This window comes from Pristiophorus japonicus, unplaced genomic scaffold (genome assembly GCF_044704955.1).
Source record: "Pristiophorus japonicus isolate sPriJap1 unplaced genomic scaffold, sPriJap1.hap1 HAP1_SCAFFOLD_592, whole genome shotgun sequence".
In the NCBI taxonomy this organism is placed as follows: Eukaryota; Metazoa; Chordata; class Chondrichthyes; family Pristiophoridae; genus Pristiophorus; species Pristiophorus japonicus.
The window spans coordinates 213,023-232,019 of record NW_027254501.1 but is presented as its reverse complement, the minus strand read 5'-3'; the positions used below and the strand labels follow the sequence as shown (position 1 = coordinate 232,019).

At 50.5% G+C, this 18,997-nt stretch overlaps 8 non-coding genes across 8 annotated transcripts; 6 read left to right on the top strand and 2 right to left on the bottom strand.

The window, feature by feature from the left end:
• Nucleotides 1-431: 431 nt before the first annotated feature.
• Nucleotides 432-504, top strand: trnat-agu (transfer RNA threonine (anticodon AGU)). Its single transcript has one exon. It is a non-coding gene; the product is annotated as a tRNA-Thr (tRNA).
• A 1,152-nt stretch (nt 505-1,656) lies between these two features.
• On the top strand, nt 1,657-1,729 carry trnat-agu (transfer RNA threonine (anticodon AGU)). Its single transcript has one exon. It is a non-coding gene; the product is annotated as a tRNA-Thr (tRNA).
• A 1,728-nt stretch (nt 1,730-3,457) lies between these two features.
• trnat-agu (transfer RNA threonine (anticodon AGU)) lies at nt 3,458-3,530 on the top strand. Its single transcript has one exon. It is a non-coding gene; the product is annotated as a tRNA-Thr (tRNA).
• Nucleotides 3,531-6,191: 2,661 nt separating this feature from the next.
• On the bottom strand, nt 6,192-6,264 carry trnat-agu (transfer RNA threonine (anticodon AGU)). The gene has a single exon. It is a non-coding gene; the product is annotated as a tRNA-Thr (tRNA).
• A 641-nt stretch (nt 6,265-6,905) lies between these two features.
• trnat-ugu (transfer RNA threonine (anticodon UGU)) lies at nt 6,906-6,978 on the bottom strand. The gene has a single exon. It is a non-coding gene; the product is annotated as a tRNA-Thr (tRNA).
• Nucleotides 6,979-11,993: 5,015 nt separating this feature from the next.
• Nucleotides 11,994-12,066, top strand: trnat-ugu (transfer RNA threonine (anticodon UGU)). Its single transcript has one exon. It is a non-coding gene; the product is annotated as a tRNA-Thr (tRNA).
• A 731-nt stretch (nt 12,067-12,797) lies between these two features.
• trnat-ugu (transfer RNA threonine (anticodon UGU)) lies at nt 12,798-12,870 on the top strand. Its single transcript has one exon. It is a non-coding gene; the product is annotated as a tRNA-Thr (tRNA).
• A 1,112-nt stretch (nt 12,871-13,982) lies between these two features.
• Nucleotides 13,983-14,055, top strand: trnat-cgu (transfer RNA threonine (anticodon CGU)). Its single transcript has one exon. It is a non-coding gene; the product is annotated as a tRNA-Thr (tRNA).
• Nucleotides 14,056-18,997: the final 4,942 nt, after the last annotated feature.

Below are 18,997 nucleotides of genomic sequence, written 5' to 3'. Positions count from 1 at the left end.
GGGGTTAGAGCACTGGTCTTAGAAACCACGGGTTGTGGGTTTAAATCTCACTGGGGCCTACTCAAAATTAGATCAGTATTCTAATACATGTCTCTCATTCATTATCCTTACACCTACCCACTATCTTCTCCCTTTCTGCTGCAGACCTCTCTCTCTCGATCCCCAGTCTCTTCACTTCTCATTCCGTTTCTGTTTTCCTTCTCTCTCTCGATCCCCTCCCCCCTCTCACCGCTACCCACTCTCTCACCCCCTCTGCCTTTTCACTCTCCCGTCCCCTCTCTATCCTCCCCTCCCTCCCCTCCCCCACTCTCTCTCCTTATCCCCTCTCTCTTCCCCCCGTCCGCCCTTCCCCCTCTCTCTCACTCCTTCCACTCACTCTTTTCCCTTCCCCTCTCATTCCTGCCCCTTTTCTAGTCTTTCCCAAAACAGGTGGCTCCATAGCTCAGGGGTTAGAGCACTGGTCTAGTAAACCAGGGGTCGTGGGTTCAAATCTCACTGGGGCCAACTCAAAATTAGCTCAGTATTTAAATTGACCAGGGCTTTAATTATAAATATTAAACAGCTCCGAGATCAACCCTGGAATAACAGGTTCCTCTCACACACTGCACCCCCACCCCCCCTGTGTCTCTTGCATTTTCTCTCCACTTGGAAATCTCTCTCTCCCTTCCCCATCATGGCCTGTTCTACATCTTTTTACCCCTCTCTCCCTTTCCCACAATCTCGCTTTCCTCATCTCTCACTCTGTTGTGTATCTGTAAAGCATGCACTCCCATGTTCCGCCACCAGGGAGCTCATCCCCTGAAGTCCCAAGGGATCCCCATCCCTTGGGAGCACTGTGTTTCAGCCGGCCCCTAAGGCCTGTTGCTCACTCTGGAGTGTCTTAATAAAGACTGAGGTCACTGTTACTGTAACCTCCCTGTGTGCAGTCTCATCTGTGTTCGGAACACAATACACTCATTCCCCACTCTGTCACTCCATCCCCTCCCCCCTCTCTCTGTCTCCCCTCCCTCTCTTTCCACTACCCACTCTCACCCCCCTCTCTTCCCTTCCTCCTCTGCGTTTTCCCTCTCCCTCTCCCTCTCCCTCTTCCCTCCCCGCCCCTCTCTTCCTCCTCTCTCTCTTTACCCTTTCTTTTCAGATTCTCCCCTCTTCTCTCACTCTCCCCTTCCTTTCTCTCTCCCCTGCCCCTCCCTCTCTCTCCTGACTGTCTCTCCCCTTCCCCACTCTTTCTCTACCCTTCCGCTGTCTCCCCTTCCTCTCTGTCTCACTCCTTCGCCCTCTCCCTCACCTTCCTCTCTCGCCCCATCACCTTTCTCTCACTCAATCGCCTATTTCCCCTCCCACCTCCCTCTCTCTCCCCTTCCCCTTTCTCTTTCTCCCTCTCTCCCCTTCACCCCCTCTCTCTCTCTCCCTTTCCCTCCCTCTCTTTCTCCCTCTCTCCCCTTCCCCCTCTCTCTCTCTCCCTTTCCCCTCCCTCTCTTTCTCTTCCCAACTCTCTCTCTCCTCTTCCCCTCTCTCTTCCTCCCTGTCTTCCCTTCCCTCTCTCTCTCACATTTCTTCTCTCTCTCCCCTTCCCCCTCTCTCTCACTCCTCACACTCGCTCTTTTCCCTTCCCCTCTCTTTCCTGCCCCTTTTCCAGTCTTTCCCAGAGAAGGTGGCTCCATAGCTCAGGGGTTAGAGCACTGGTCTAGTAAACCAGGGGTCGTGAGTTCAAATCTCATTAGAGTCTATTCCAAATATCGGTTACTTTTTAATTAACAAGGGTTTTAATTATAAATATTAAACAGCTCCGAGACCGACCCTGGAACAACAGGCTCCCCTCACACCCTTCCCCCTCTCCTCTTCTCGTCTCTCTTACACTCTCTCTCCCCTTCCAAATCTCTCTTTCCCTTCCCCATCACGACCCGTTCTACATCTTTTTAGCCCTCTCTCACTTTCCCGCTATCCCTGTCTCTCAGTTATTCACCTCTCCCCCCTTGCCCCTCCCTCGCCTCACCCTCACTCCTTCCCCCTCTCTCTCCTTCCTCTCTCTCACCCTCTCCCCTCAGCCTCTCCCCTAACCACCTCCTTCACCCTCTCTCCCCTTCCCCTCTCGCACCCTCTCCCCTCAATCTCTCCCCGAACCACTTCCTTCCCCCTCTCTCCCCTTCCCACTCTCCCTCTCCCATTCCCTCTCCGCTCCCCTCTCTTTCCTCCCGACTCTCCCTTCCCTCCTCTATCTCTCTCTTTTCCTTTTCCTTTCAGATTTTCCCCTTCTCCCTCTCTCTCCCCTTCCCCTATCTCTATCTCCCCTTCCATTCTCCCCCTCGCTCTCTCACTCCTTCCCTCTCTCTCCCCTTAACCTCTCTTTCCCCTTTCCCTCTCTCTCTCTCCCCTGCCCGTCTTTCTCCCTCCCTGTCTCCCCTTTCCCCTCTCTCTCTCCCCTCCCCCTCTCTTTCCGACTCTTTCCCCTCTCTCTCCCTCACTTCCACTATCTCATTCCCCTTATCCTTGATCTCTTTCCCCTCCCCCTTCTCTCTCTCCAGTTCCCCTCTCTCTTTTTCCCTGTCTCTCTGTCATATATGTAACCTCCATGTAACACCACTGCAATACTGACGGGACGGGACAGGTTAGATGTGGGAAGAATGTTCCCGATGTTGGGGAAGTCCAGAACCAGGGGACACAGTCTAAGGATAAGGGGTAGGCCATTTAGGACTGAAATGAGGAGAAACTTCTTCACTCAGAGAGTTGTTAACCTGTGGAATTCACTGCCGCAGAGAGTTGTTGATGCCAGTTCATTGGATATATTCAAGAGGGAGTTAGATATGCTAAGGGAATCAAGGGGTATGGAGAGAAAGCAGGAAAGGGGTACTGAGGTGAATGATCAGCCATGATCTTATTGAATGGTGGTGCAGGCTCGAAGGGCCGAATGGCCTACTCCTGCACCTATTTTCTATATTTCTATGTTTCAATGTTTCTTCCCCCTCTCTCTCCCCTCCCCCTCTCTCTCACTCCTTCCCCCTCTCTCTCCCCTCACCCTCTCTCTCCCCTCACACTCTCTCTTTCTCCCTGTCTCCACTTCCCTCCCCTCTCTCCCCTTCCTCTCTCTCTAACTCCTTCCCCTCTCTCTCTCACCTCTTTCCCCTCGCTCCCCTTCCCTTTCTACCTTCACTCTCTCCCCATTCCTTCCCCTCTCTCTCCTTCCTCCTCTATCTTCCCTCTCTCTCCTGTCCCCACTCTCCACTCCCCACTCTCTCCACCCTCTCTTCCCTTCCCCTTCTGCCTTTTCACTCTCCCTTTCCCTCTCCCTCTTCCCTCCCCTCCCCTCTCCCGCTCTCTTTTCCCTTTCTGTTTACATTCTCCCCTTCTCTCTCTCCCCTCCCTCTCTCTCCCCTTCCCCTCTCTCTCCCTCCTTCCACTCTCACTTTTCCCTTCCCCTCTCTTTCCTGTTCCTTCCCCTGTGTTTCCTTGAGCAGGTGGCTCCATAGCTCAGGGGTTAGAGCACTGGTCCAGTAAACCTGGGGTCATGAGTTCAAATCTCACTGGGGCCTACTGAAAATTAGTTTAGTATTTAAATTCACCGTCAATTAACAAGGGCTTTAATTATAAATATTAAACAGCTCCGAGACCAACCCTGGAACAACAGGCTCCACTCTCATCTTCTCATCTCTCGATCCTTTCCACATCGTGACCCGTTCTGCATCTTTTTACTCCTCTATCCCTTTCCCACTATCTCACTTTCCTCATCTCTCACTCTGTTGTGTATCTGTAAAGCATGTACTCCCATGTTCCACCACCAGGGAGCTCATCCCCTGAAGTCCCAAGCGATACCATTGGGAGCACTGTGTATAAGCCGCCCCTAAGGCCTGTTCCTCACTCTGGAGAGTCTTAATAAAGACTGAGGTCACTGTTACTGTAACCTCCCTGTGTGCAGTCTCATCTGTGTTAGGAACACAATAAACTCAGTCCCCTCTCTGTCACTCCATCCCCTCCCCCCTCTCTCTGTCTCCCCTCCCCCTCTTGCCACTACCCACTCTCACCCCCTCTCTTCCCTTCCCACTCTGCCTTCTCCCTCTCCCTTTCCCTCTCCCTCTTACCTCCCCGCCCCCCTCTTCCTCCTCTCTCTCTTTACCCTTTCTTTTCGGATTCTCCCCTTCTCCCTCTCTCTCCCCTTCCTTTCTCTCTCCCCTGCCCCTCCCTCTCTCTCCTGACTGTCTCTCCCCTTCCCCACTCTTTCTCTCCCCTTCCCCTCTCTCTCCCCATCACCTTTCTCTCTCACTCATTCGCCTATTTCCCTTCCCACCTCTCTCTCTCTCCCCTTCCCATCTCTCTCTCTCCCCTTCCCCCTCGCTCTCACTCATTCCACTCTCTCTTTTCCATTCCCCTCTCTTTCCTGCTCCTTCCCCTGTCTTTCTTAGAGCAGATGGCTCCATTGCTCAGGGGTTGGAGCACTGGTTTAGTAAAGCAGGGGTTGTGGGTTCAAATCTCACTGGGGCCTACTCAAAATTATTTAAATATCTGTCTCTCATTCACTATCCTCTCACTACACCACTCTGTGCGAAATTAATCTCATGCTCCATTTCCTGACTCTCTTGCTGTCACCCCTCATTCCTCCGCCCATTCCACAATCCCTCTCTTCAGCTTTGACTGGTTAGACTGACATCAGTAGTGGGGAATATGTTGGAATGAACCATTAAGATTGAAATAGCAGTGCATTCGGAAAGCAGTGACAGGATCGGTCCAAGTCAGCATGGATTTATGAAAGGGAAATCATGCTTGATGAATCTTCTGGAATTTTTTGAGGATGTAACTAGTAGAGTGGACAAGGGAGAACCAGTGGATGTGGTGTATTTGGACTTTCAAAAGGCTTTTGACAAGGTCCCACACAAGAGATTGGTGTGCAAAATCAAAGCGCATGGTATTGGGGGTAATGTACTGACGTGGATAGAGAACTGGTTGGCAGACAGGAAGCAGAGAGTCGGGATAAACGGGTCCTTTTCAGAATGGCAGGCAGTGACTAGTGGAGTGCCGCAGGGCTCAGTGCTGGGACCCCAGCTCTTTACAATATACATTACGATTTAGATGAAGGGATTGAGTGTAATATCTCCAAGTTTGCAGATGACACTAAACTGGCTGGCAGTGTGAGCTGTGAGGAGGATGCTAAGAGGCTGCAGGATGACTCAAAATTAGCTCAGTATTTAAATTGACCGTCAATTAACAAGGGATTTAATTATAAGTATTAAACAGCTCCGAGACTGACCCTGGAACAACAGGCTACACTCTCTCTCCATTTCCAAATCTCTCTCTTTCTTCCCCAGTTCTGCATCTTTTTACCCCTCTCTCCCTTTCCCGCGATCTCTCTTTCCACGTCTCTCACTCATTCCCCTCTCCCCACTTCCCCCTCCCTCGCCTCACCCTCCCTCCCTCCTCCCTCTCTGCTCCCCTCCCTCCTCTCTCTTTTCCCTTTCATTTCAGATTCTCCCCTTCTCCCTCTCTCTACCCTTCCCCTTTCTCTCTCCCCTGCCTCCTCCCTCACTCTCTTTCCCAACTTTCTCCCATTCCCATCTCTCCCCTTCCCCCCACCCCTCTCTCTCACTACTTCCCCATCACTCATCTTCACCTCTCTTTCACCTTGCTCAACTCCCTTCCCCATTGTCATGTATCTTACATTATTATATATAACTGTATCCTAACATGCTACACATGACTGTAATAAGATATGACCTGTAACCACCAGCATACCTTACCACCAGGGGTGCACTTGCAAGGGACAGGTATATAAGGACAGGTCTCAGGCAAGTGCAGCATTCCAGAGCTGTGATAGAAAGGTGCAGGTCCAGAGTGATCTTAACTTCACTACACGCCTCGTGTGAATCTGTACTGAGGGGACAGGACTTTACAGAGAGAGGGGAAGGGGAAAGAGAGGGGAAGGGGAAGGAGTAAGAGAGTGAGGAAAGGGGAGAGACGGGAATGGGAGAAAGTTGGGAAAGAGAGAGGGAGGAGAGGAGAGAATCTGAAATGAAAAGGAAAAGTGAGGGGAGCGGAGAGGGGGAATGAGTGAGAGACAGGGAAAGTGAGATAGCGGGAAGAAGATGTGGAACATGTTGTGATGGGGAAGAAAGCTTGTTATTCCAGGGTTGGTTGCAGAGCTGTTTAATATTTATAACTGTTGTTAATTGATGGTGAATTTAAAGACTAAGCTAATTTTGAATAGGCCCCAGTGAGATTTGAACTCACAACCCCTAGTTTACTAGATCAGTGCTCTAACCCCTGAGCTATGGAGCCACCTGCTTTGGGCAAGACAGCGGAAGGAGCAGGAAAGAGAGAGGAAGGGAAAAGAGAGAGTGGAATGAGTGAGAGAGAGGGGGAAGGGGAGAGAGAGTGGGGAAGGGGAGAGAGAGTTGGAGGAAGGAGTGAGAGAGGGAAGGGGAGAGAGAGGGAATGAGTGAGAGAGAGAGAGAGGGGAAGTGGAGAGAGAGGGAATGAGTGAGAGAGAGTGGGAAGGAGTGTGAGAGAGTGGGGAAGGGGAGAGAGAGTGTGGAACGGAGGGAGAGAGCGAAGGGGAGAGAGGGAAGGAGTGAGAGAGAGAGAGAGGGGAAGGGGAGAGAGAATGAAAGTAGAGAGGGAAGGGGAGAGAGGGGAAGGAGAGAGAGAGGAAGGAATGAGAGAGGGGGGGGAGATTGGGGAAGGGGAGATTGAGGGGGAAGAGGAGAGAAAGGGGGAAGAGGAGAGAGGTGAAGAGAGGGGAATGAGTGAGAGACGGGGAAAGCGAGATCGCAGGAAGGGGAGAGAGAGGTAAAAAGGGTCATGATGGGGAACAGAGAAAGAAGCCTTTTGTATCACAGTCAGTCTCAGAGGTGTTTAATATTTAGAATTAAAGCCCTTGTTAATTGATAGCAAATTTAAATACTGAGCTAATTTTGAGTAGGCCCCAGCAAAATTTGAACCTACGATCCCTGGTTTACAAGACCAGTGCTCTAACCCCTGAGCTATGGAGCCACCTGCCCTGGGCTGTGGGTCATTCCCCAGTTAGTGCTGTGTGTTTGAAGAATGAGGAGGGGTCAGTGAAACACTCAGATTGTGTCTCATCCCCCAGACTCCTGCCTCCGTCTCTTCAATATTCACCTCTCAACATCGATATATCGGGTCTTTCACGTAGTAAAACATCTCAAGGCAACTCAGTCACACTCTGCCTCAATCTCTCTGTCTCTCTGTCTCTCTCTCTCTCTCTCAATCTCACTCTCTTTCTTTCTGTCTCTCACCGTCTAACTCTGTCTCTCGAGGGGGGAAGATAGAGCGGGGGAAGGGGAGAGAGGGAGAAGGGGAGAGAGGCAGGGGAATGGGAAATGTGGGGAGGGTGCGAGTCTGATGGGAAAGGGGAGAGTGAGAGCGAGGGAAGGAGGGAAAGGGAGGGGAGTGGAGACTGGGGAGGTGAGGGAGAAGGAGAGGGAGGAGAGAGAGAGGAGGGGATAAAATGAAAAGGGAGAGGGGAAGGAGTGAGTGAGAGGGGAAGGAGAGGGGGGAGGGGAGAGAGAGAGGGAGAAGGGAAGCAAGAGAGGGGGAAGAGGAGAGAGAGAGGGTAAGGAGTTGGAAATAGAGGGGAAGGAGATGGAGAGAGGGGAAGATGTGAGAGAGAGGGGGGAAGGGGAGAGAGGGGGAAGGAGAGAGGGGGAAGGGGAGAGAGTTGGAGGGGAGAGTCATTGAAAGCAGACATGCAGGTGCAGCAAGCAGTTCGGACGGCAAATGGTACGTTGGCCTTCATTGCAAGAGGGTTTGAGAACAGGAGCAAGGATGTCTTACTCCAGTTATACAGGGCCCTGGTGAGACCACACCTGGAGTATTGTGTACAGTTTTGGTCTCCTAATCTGAGGAAGGACGTTCTTGCTATTGAGGGAGTGCAGCGAAGGTTCACCAGACTGATTCCCGGGATGGCTGGACTGTCATATGAGGACAGACTGGATCAACTGGGCCTTTATTCACTGGAGTTTCGAAGGATGAGAGGGGATCTCAGAGAAACATATAAGTTTCTGACGGGACTGGACAGGTTAGATGCGGGAAGAATGTTCCCGATGTTGGGGAAGTCCAGAACCAGGGGACACAATCTTAGGATAAGGGGTAGGCCATTTAGGACTGAGATGAGGAGAATCTTCTTCACTCAGAGAGTTGTTAACCTGTGGAATTCTCTACCGCAGAGAGTTGTTGATGCCAGTTCATTGGATATATTCAAGAGGGAGTTAGATATGGCCCTTACGGCTAAAGGGATCAAGGGGTATGGAGAGAAAGCAGGAAAGGGGTACTGAGGTGAATGATCAGCCATGATCACATTGAATGGCGGTGCAGGCTCGAAGGGCCGAATGGCCTACTCCTGCACCTATTTTCTATGTTTCTATGTTTCTATATTGCCCCACCAACTTTCTCTCTCCCCTTCTACTCTCTCTTCCTGCCTGTCACCCACTTCCCCCTCTCTCTCAGTCCCTTCCGCTCTCTCCCCTGTCTCACTCATTCCCCCTCTCTCCCCCCCTCTCCTTCACCTCTCTCTCCCCTTCTCCTCCCTCTCTCTGCCCTCCCCCCTCTCTCTCCCATTCCTCTCTCCCCTTCCCCCTCTCTCACTCCTTCCACTCTCTCTTTTCCCTTTCCCTCCCTTTCCTGCTCCTTCCCCGTTCTTTCACCGAATAGGTGGCTCCATAGCTCAGGGGTTAGAGTACTTGTTTTGTAAATCAGGGGTCGTGGGTTCAAATCTCAATGGGGCCTTTGCATAATTAATTTAGTATTTAAATAACAAGGGTATTATTTCTAAATAATAAACAACTACGAGACTGACCCTGGAACAACAGGACCCCCTCTCCTGTTCTCGTCTCTCTTGCACTCTCTCTCCCCTTCCAAATCTCTCTCTCCCTTTCCTTTCCATGTCTCTCACTCATTCCCCTCCCCTTTCTCCTCTCTCTTTTCCCTTTCCTTTCAGATTTTCCCCTTCTTCCTCTCTGTTCCCTTCCCCTGCCTCCTCCCTCTCTCTCTTTCCCTACTTTCTCCCCTTCCCCTCTCTCTCTCGCTCCTTCCCCATCCTCCTCTTAACCTCTCTTTCAACTTCCCCCCCTCTCTCACTCCTTGCCCTCCCTCTCTCCCCTTCCTCTCCTTCTCTCCCTTTCACCTCTCTCTCTCTCACTCCTTCCACTCTCTCTCCCCTTCCCCTCTCTCTCTCTTCCCTTCCCCCTCTCTCTCACTCCTGCCACTCTCTCTTTTCCCTTCCCCTCTCTTTCCTGCTCCTTCCCCTGTCTTTCCCAGGGTAGGTTGCTCCATAGCTCAGGGGTTAGAGTACTGGTCTAGTAAACCTGGGGTCGTGGGTTTAAATCTCACTGGGGCCTACGCAAATAAGCTCAGTTGTTAAATTCACCGTCAATTAAAAGCAGCTTTAATTATAAATATTAATCATCTCCGAGACTGACCCTGGAAAAACTGGTTCCCCTCTCTCCTCTTCTTGTCTATCTCACACACTCTCTCCCCTTCCAAATCTCTGTCACCCTTCCCCCTCACAACCCATTCTACATCTTTTTACCCCTCCCTCCCTTTCCTGCTATCTCACTTTCCCCATCTCTCACTCATTCCACTCTCCCTCCTTCCCCCTTCCCTTGTCACAGCCTCGCTCCTTCCCCCTCTCTCTCCCCTTCCCCTCTCTCTCACTCCTTCATCAGTAGTGGGGAAAATGTTGGAATCAATTATTAAGGATGAAATAACAGCACATTTGGAAAGCAGTGACAGGATCGGTCCAAGTCAGCATGGATTTATGAAAGGGAAATCATGCTTGACAAATCTTCTGGAATTTTTTGAGGATGTAACTAGCAGAGTGGACAAGGGAGAACCAGTGCATGTGGTGTATTTGGACTTTCAAAAGGCTTTTGACAATGTCCCACAGAAGAGATTGGTGTGCAAAATCAAAGTACATGGTATTGGGGGTAATGTACTGACGTGGATAGAGAACTGCTTGGCAGACAGGAAGCAGAGAGTCGGGATAAACAGGTCCTTTTCAGAATGGCAGGCAGTGACTAGTGGAGTGCCGCAGGGCTCAGTGCTGGGACCCCAGCTATTTACAATATACATTAACGATTGAGATGAAAGAATTGAGTGTAATATCTCCAAGTTTGCAGATGACACTAAGCTGGGTGGATGTGTGAGCTGTGAGGAGGACACTATGAGGCTGCAGGGTGACTTGGACAGGTTAGGTGAGTGGGCAAATGCATGGCAGATGCAGTATAATGTGGATAAATGTGAGGTTATCCAGTTTGGGGGAAAAAACACAAAGACAGAATATTATCTGAATGGCGGCAGGCTAAGAAAAGGGGGAGGTGCAACGAGACCTGGGTGTCATGGTACATCAGTCATTGAAAGTTGGCATGCAGGTACAGCAGGCGGTGAAGAAGGCAAATGGTATGTTGGCCTTCATGGCTCGGTGATTTGAGTATAGGAGCAGGGAGGTCTTACTGCAGTTGTACAGGGCCTTGGTGAGGCCACACTTGGAATATTGTGTTCAGTTTTGGTCTCCTAATCTGAGGAAGGACATTCTTGCTATTGAGGGAGTGCAGCGAAGGTTCACCAGACTGATTCCCGGGATGGCTGGACTGATATATGAGGAGAGACTGGAGCAACTGGGCCTTTATTCACTGGAGTTTAGAAGGATGAGAGGGGATCTCATAGAAACGTATGAGATTCTGACGGGACGAGACAGGTTAGATGCGATTAGAACGTTCCCGATGTTGGGGAAGTCCAGAACCAGGGGACACAGTCTAAGGATAAGGGGTAAGCCATTTAGGACTGAGATGAGGAGAAACTTCTTCACTCAGAGAGTTGTTAACCTGTGGAATTCCCTGCCACAGAGAGTTGTTGAGGCCAGTTCATTGGATATATTTAAGAAGGAGTTAGATATGGCCCTTACTGCTAAAGGGATGAAGGGGTATGGAGAGAAAGCAGGAAAGGGATACTGAGGGAATAATTAGCCATGATCTTTTTGAATGGTGGTGCAGGCTCGAAGGGCCGAATGGCCTACTCCTGCACCTATTGTCTTTGTTTCTATGTTTCTATGTTTCTTCTCCCTCTCTCTCCCCTCCCCCTCCCTCTCTCTCCCCTCCCCCTCTCTCTCCCCTCACCCTCTCTCTCCCCTTCCATACTCTCTCTCCCCTTCCCCTCCCTCTCTTTCCCCTCCCTCCCACCTCTCTCCCCTTCCCCTCTCTCTTCCTCCCAGTCTCCACTTCCCTCCCCTCTCTCTAACTCCTTCCCCTCTCTCTCTCTCACCTCTTTCCCCTCTCTCCCCTTCCCTTTCTCCTTTCACTCTCTCCCCATTCCTTCCCCTCTCTCTTTTCCCTTTCCTGCTCCTTCCCTGATCTTTCCCAGAGCATGTGGTTCAAATCTCATTGGGCCTACTCAAAATTAAATATTTAAATATCTGACTGTCATTCATTATCCTCTCCCCGACCCACTATCTTCCCTCTTTCTGCCGCATCACTCGCCCACTTTATCTCCTCTCTCTCTCTCTTTTCCCCTTCTCCCTCTCGCTCCTTCCCATTTCTCCTCTTCCTCTCTCTCCCCCATTCCACACACTTGCTCTCCGTCACCTCCCTCTCTTTCCCCACCCCCTTTCTCTCTCCCCTTCCCCTCTCTCTCCCTCCCTGTCTCCCCTTCCCCCTCTCTCTCAGTCCCTTCCGCGCTCTCCCCTTTCTCACATTCCCTCTCTCTCCCCTTAAGCTCTCTTTCCCCTTCCCCCGCTCTCTCTCCCTTGCCCCACTTACTTCATCCCAGTCTCCCCTTCCCCCTCTCTTTTGCTCATTCCCCACTCTCTCCCCTTCCGCCTCTCTCTCCCCATCCACTCTCTGTCTACCGGTTCCTTATCCCTCTTTCCCCTCCCCGTCTCTCTCTCTCTCCCCTTCACCACTCTCTCCCATTCCCCCCCTCTCTCACTGCTTCCACTCTCTCTTTTTCCTTCCCCACTCTTTCATGCTCCTTCTCCTGTCTTTTTCAGAGCAGGTGGCTCCATAGCTCAGGGGTTGGAGCATTGGTCTTGTAAACCAGGGGTCGTGGGTTCAAATCTCACTGGGGCCTACTCAAAATTAGATCAGTATTTAAATTTACTGTCAATGAACAAGTGCTTCAATTATAAATATTAAACAGCTCTGAGATCAACCCTCGAACAACAGGCTCCCCTCTTCTCTTACACTCTCTCTCTCCTTCCAAATCTCTCTCTCTCTTCCCCATCAGGACGCGTTCTACATTTTTTTACCCCTCTCTCCCTTTCCCACGATCTCGCTTTCCCCGTCTCTCACTCATTCCCCCCTCCCTCGCGACACCCTCTCTCCCTCCTCTCTCTCTCTCTTTTCCCTTTTCTTTCAGATCCTCTCCTTCGCCTCTCTCCCCTTCCCATCTCTCCCCTTCTCCTCTCTCTCTCACTCCGTCACCATCACTCCTCTTAACCTCTCTATCATCTTCCCCACCTCCCTCACTCCTTCGCCTCTCTCCCTCCCTTCCACATTCTCTCTCCCCTTCCCCTCCCACTCTTTCCCCTTCCCCTCTCTCCCCTTCTCCTCTCTCTCTCCCCTTCCTCTCCCAATCTCTCCTCTTCCTCTCCCACACTCTCCCCCTCCCCTCTCACTCACTCACTCCTTCCCCTCTCTCTCACTCCTTCCATTCTCTCTCCCTTTCCCCCACTCTCACTCCTTCCCCACTCTCTCCCCTTCCCCTCTCTCTCCCCTTCCCCCTCTCTCTCACTCCTTCCACTCTCTCTTTTCCCTTCCCCTCTCTTTCCTGCTCCTTCCACTGTCTTTTGCTGCGCAGGTGGCTCCATAGTTCAGGGGTTAAAGCACTGGTCTTGTAAACCAGGGGTCGTGAGTTCAAATCTTACTGGGGCCAATCAAAATTAACTTAGCATTTAAATTCACTGTCAATTGACAAGTGTGTGGAGTGTTAGAATATTATAACAGTTCCAAGACCATCCCTGGACCAAAAAGCTCCCTTCTTTTCTTTCAAGCTTCCCCATCATGTCCTGTTGTACATCTTTTTAGATATCTCACTTTACCCGTCTCTCACTCATTCATAGAAACATCAAAACGAGGAGCAGGAGTCGGCCATTCGGCCCTTCGAGCTTGCACCACCATTCAATATGATCGTTTCACTGACCCCTCCTCATTCTTCAAACACACAGCACTAACTGGGGAATGACCCATAGTTCAGGGCCGGTGGTTCCATAGCTCAGGGGTTAGAGCACTGGGTCGTGGGTTCAAATCTCACTGGGGCCCACTCAAAATTAGTTCAGTATTTAAATTCACCATCAGTTAACAAAGGGTTTCGTTATAAATATTAAACACCTCTGAGACTGACTGTGATACAAAAGTTTCTCTGTTCCCCGTTCTACATCTTTTTACCACTCTCTCCCTTTCCTGCGATCTCGCTTTCCCCATCTCTCACTCATTCCCCTCTCTTCACCTCTCTCCTCTTCCCCCTCAATCTTCCCCCCTCTCTCTCACTCCTTCCTCTCTCTCTCCTTCCCCTCTCTCCCCTTCCCTCTCTACTTTCGTTCTCTCTCTCCTTCCCCTCTCTCTCGTTCCTCCTCTATCTTCTCTCACTCTCCCCTCCCCCTCTCTCTACTACCTACTCTCTCTCCTCTCGCTCCTTCCCTCTCTGCCTTTTCACTCTCTCTTTCCTCCCCTCCCACCCCACCCTCCTCTCTCGCTCTCTTTTCCCTTTCTTTTCAGATTCTTCCCTTCTCCCTCTCTCTCCCCTTCCTTTCTCTCACCCCTGCCTCCTCCCTCGCTCTTTTGCCTTCACATCTCTATCTCCCCTTCCCCTCTCTCTCTCTCTCACTCATTCCCTCTCGCTCCCCTTCCCTCTCTCCCTCCGTTCCACACTTTCTCTCCCCTTCCCCACTCTCTCACACTCCTTCCCACTCTCTCTCACTCCTTCCAGTCTCTCTTTTCCCTTCCTCTCTCTTTCCTGCTCCTTCCCCTGTTTTTCCCAGAGCAGGTGGCTCCATAGCTCAGAGGTTAGAGCACTGGTCTCGTAAACCAGGGGTCATGAGTTCAAATCTCACTGGGGCCTACTCATAATTAGTTCAGTTTTTAAATTCACTGTCAGTTAACAAAGGTTATAAATATTAAACCCCTCTGGAACAACAAGCTTCCCCATCACGACCTGTTCCACATCTTTTTCCCTGTCTCTCACTCATTCCCCTCTCCCCACTTCCCCCAACCTCGACTCTCCCTCCTCTCTCTCCGCTCCCCTCACTTTTCCTTTTCATTTCAGATTCTCTCCTCTCCTCCCTCTCTCTTTCCCAACTTTCTCCCATTCCCGTCTCTCCCCTTTCCTCACTTTCTCACTCCTTCCCCTCCCTCTCTTTCCCCTTCCCCTCTCTGTATTTTCTTTTCAGATTCTCCCCTTCTCTCCCTCTCACTCCTTCCCCTCTCTCACTCCTTCCCCTCTCTCACCCCTTCCCCCTCTGTCTCCCCTTCCACTCTCTCTCTCTTCCCCTCTCTCCCCTTCCCTCTGTAATTTCATTCTCTCCCCATTCCTTCTCCTCTCTCTCCTTCCTCCTCTATCTTCCCTCTCTCTATCCCCTCCTCCCCTCTCCACTATCCACTCTCTCACCCCCTCTGTCTTTTCACTCTCCCTTTCCCTCTCCCGTCCCCTCTCATTCCTCCCCTCCCCCACTCTCTCTCCCCTTTCCCTCTCTCTTCCTCCCTGTCTTCCCTTCCTCCTCTCTCTCACTCCTTCCACTGACGTGGATAGAGAACTGGTTGGCAGACAGGAAGCAGAGTCGGGAATAAACGGGTCCTTTTCAGAATGGCAGGAGTGCCGCAGGGCTCAGTGCTGGGACCCCAGCTATTTACAATATACATCAATGATTTAGATGAGGAATTGAGTGTAATATCTCCACGTTTGCAGATGACACTAAGCTGGGTGGCGGTGTGAGCTGTGAGGGGGATGCTAAGAGGCTGCAGGGTGAATTGGACAGGTTAGGTGAGTGGGTAAATGCATGGCAGATGCAGTATGATGTGGATAAATGTGAGGTTATCCACACTGGGGGCAAAAACGCAAAGACAGAATATTATCTGAATGGCGGCAGATTAGGAAAAGGGGAGGTGCAACGAGACCTGGGTGTCATGGTTCATCAGTCATTGAAAGTTGGCATACAGGTACAGCAGGTGGTGAAGAAGGCAAATGGTATGTTGGCCTTCATAGCGAGGGGCTTTGAGTATAGGAGCAGGGAGGTCTTACTGCAGTTGTACAGGGCCTTGGTGAGGCCTCACCTGGAATATTGTGTTCAGTTTTGGTCTCCTAATCTGAGGAAGGACATTCTTGCTATTGAGGGAGTACAGCAAAGGTTCACCAGACTGATTCCCGGGATGACTGCACTGACATATGAGGAGAGACTGGATCGACTGGGCCTTTATATATTTGAGTTTAGAAGGATGAGAGTGGATCTCATGGAAACATACAAGATTCTGACGGGACGGCACAGGTTAGATGCGGGTAGATTGTTCACGATGTTGGGGAAGTCCAGAACCAGGGGACACAATCTAAGGATAAGGGGTAGGCCATTTAGGACTGAGATGAGGAGAAACTTCTTCATTCAGAGAGTTGTGAACATGTGGAATTCCTGACTGCAGAGAGTTGTTGAGGCCAGTTCATTGGATATATTCAAGAGGGAGTTAGATATGGCCCTGATGGTAAAAGGGATCAAGGAGTATGGAGAAATAGCAGGAAAGGGGTACTGAGGGAATGATCAGCCATGAATCATATTGAATGATGGTGCAGGCTCGAATGGCCTACTGCTGCACCTATTTTCTATGTTTCCCCTCTCTTTCCCCTTCCCCCTCTCCCTCTCTCTTTTCTTCTTCTCCTCTCTTTCCTGCTCCTTCCCCTGTCTTTCCAAGAACAGTTGGCTCCATAGCTCAGGGGTTAGAGCACTGATCTAGTAAACCAAGGCTCGTGAGATCAAATCTCACTGATGTATTGTCATAATTCATTTAGTATTTAATTTCCCATCTCGAATTCATTGTTCTCTCTTCAGCCTCTGCCTCTCCACTCTCCCGCCCCCTCCTGGCTGTCTCTTTCTTTTCAGATTCTCCGCTTCTCACTCTCTCACTCCATCCCCCCTCTCTCCCCTTCCCCCTCACTCTCACTTCCCTCGCTAACTTCATTCTCTCCCCTCTCCTTCCTCCTCTAGCTTCCCTCTCTCTATCCAATCCCCCGCTCTCTGAACCCCTCTGCCCTTTCCCTCTCCCGTCCCCTCTCTTTCCTGCCCTCCCCACCCCAACTTTCTCTCCCTATCCCCTCTCTCTTCCTCCCTCTCTCCCCTCCCCTCTCTCCCACTCCTTCCCCTCTCTCTCCACCCCTTCCAAGCTCTCTCTCTTCCCTTCCCGTCCGTCTCTCTCCCCTCACCCATTCTACATCTTTTTACCCCTCTCTCCCTTTCCCGCTATCTCTCTTTACATAGAAACATAGAAAATAGGTGCAGGAGTAGGCCATTCAGCCCTTCTAGCCTGCACCGCCATTCAATGAGTTAATGGCTGAACATGAAACTTCAGTTCCCCATTCCTGCTTTCTCGCCATACCACTTGATCCCCCGACTAGTAAGGACTTCATCTCACTCTCTTTTGAATATATTTTGTGAATTGTCCTCAACTAATTTCTGTGGTAGAGAATTCCACAGGTTCACCACCCTCTGGGTGAAGAAGTTTCTCCTCATCTCGGTCCTAAATGGCTTACCCCTTATCCTTAGACTGTGACCCCTGGTTCTGGACTTCCCCAACATTGGGAACATTCTTCCTCCATCTAACCTGTCTAAACCCGTCAGAATTTTAAACGCTTCTATGAGGTCCCCTCTCATTCTTCTGAACTCCAGTGAATACAAGCCCAGTTGATCCAGTCTTTCTTGATAGGTCAGTCCCACCATCCCGGGAATCAGTCTGGTGAATTTTCGCTGCACTCCCTCAATAGCAAGAATGTCCTTCCTCAAGTTAGGAGACCAAAACTGTACACAATACTCCAGGTGTGGCCTCACCAAGGCCCTGTACAACTGTAGTAACACCTCCCTGCCCCTGTACTCAAATCCCCTCGCTATGAAGGCCAACATGCCATTTGCTTTCTTAACCGCCTGCTGTACCTGCATGCCAACCTTCAATGACTGATGTACCATGACACCCAGGTCTCGTTGCACCTTCCCTTTTCCTAATCTGTCACCATTCAAATAATAGTCTGTCTCTCTGTTTTTATCACCAAAGTGGATAACCTCACATTTATTCACATTATACTTCATCTGCCATGCATTTGCCCACTCACCTAACCTATCCAAGTCACTCTGCAGCCTCATAGCATCCTCCTCGCAGCTCACACTGCCACCCAACTTAGTGTCATCTGCAAATTTGGAGATACTACATTTAGTCCCCTTGTCAAAATCATTAATGTACAGTGTAAACAGCTGGGGCCCCAGCACAGAACCTTGTGGTACCCCACTAGTCACTGCCTGCCATTCTGAAAAGTACCCATTTACTCCTACTCTTTGCTTCCTGTCTGCCAACCAGTTCTCAATCCACGTCAGCACACAACCCCCAATCCCATGTGCTTTAACTTTGCACATTAATCTCTTGTGTGGGACCTTGTCGAAAGCCTTCTGAAAGTCCAAATATACCACATCAACTGGTTCCCCATTGTCCACTCTACTGGAAACATCCTCAAAAAATTCCAGAAGATTTGTCAAGCATGATTTCCCTTTCACAAATCCATGCTGACTTGGACCTATCATGTCACCATTTTCCAAATGCGCTGCTATGACATCCTTAATAATTGATTTAATCATTTTACCCACTACCGATGTCAGGCTGACCGGTCGAAATTCCCTGTTTTCTCTCTCCCTCCTTTTTTAAAAAGTGGGGTTACATTGGCTACCCTCCACTCCATAGGAACTGATCCAGAGTCAATGGAATGTTGGAAAATGACTGTCAATGCATCCACTATTTCCAAGGCCACCTCCTTAAGTACTCTGGGATGCAGTCCATCAGGCCCTGGGGATTGTTGGCCTTCATAGCTAAGGAACTTGAGTATAGGAGCAGGGAGGTCTTACTGCAGTTGTACAGGGCCTTGGTGAGGCCTCACCTGGAATATTGTGTTCAGTTTTGGTCTCCTTATCTGAGAAAGGACATTCTTGCTTTTGAGGGAGTGCAGCGAAGGTTCACCAGACTGATTCCCGGGATGGCTGGACTGACATATGAGGAGAGACTGGATCAACTGGGCCTTTATTCACTGGAGTTTAGAAGGATGAGAGGGGATCTCATAGAAACTCATAAGATTATGATGGGACGGGACAGGTTAGATGTGGGAAGAATGTTTCTGATGTTGGGGAAGTCCAGAACCAGGGGACACAGTCTTAGGATAAGGGGTAGGCCATTTAGGACTGAGATGAGGAGAAACTTCTTCACCCAGAGAGTTGTTAACCTGTGGAATTACCTGCCGCAGAGAGTTGTTGAGGCCAGTTCATTGAATATATTCAAGAGGGAGTTAGATATGGCCCTTACGGCTAAAGGGATGAAGGGGTATGGAGAGAAAGCAGGAAAGGGGTACTGAGGGAATGATCAGCCATGATCTTATTGAATGGAGGTGCAGGCTCGAAGGGCCGAATGGCCTACTCCTGCACCTATTTTCTATGTCTCTATGTTTCTTCCCCCTCTCTCTCCTGTCCCCCTCTCTCTCACTCCTTCCCCCTCTCTCTCCCCTCACACTCTCTCTCCCCTTCCCCACCCTCTATTTCCCCACCCCCTCTCTCTCGCCTTCCCCTCACTCTTCCTCCCTGTCTCCACTTCACTCCCCTCTCTTTCACTCCTTCCCCATTCTAACTCATTCTCCTCTCTCTCACCTTCCCTTTCTCCTTTCATTCTCTCCCCATTCCTTCCCCTCTCTCTCCTTCCTCCTCTATCTTCCCTCTCTCTCCTGGCCTCACTCTCCACTACCCACACTCTCTGCACCCTCTCTCCCCTTCCCCCTC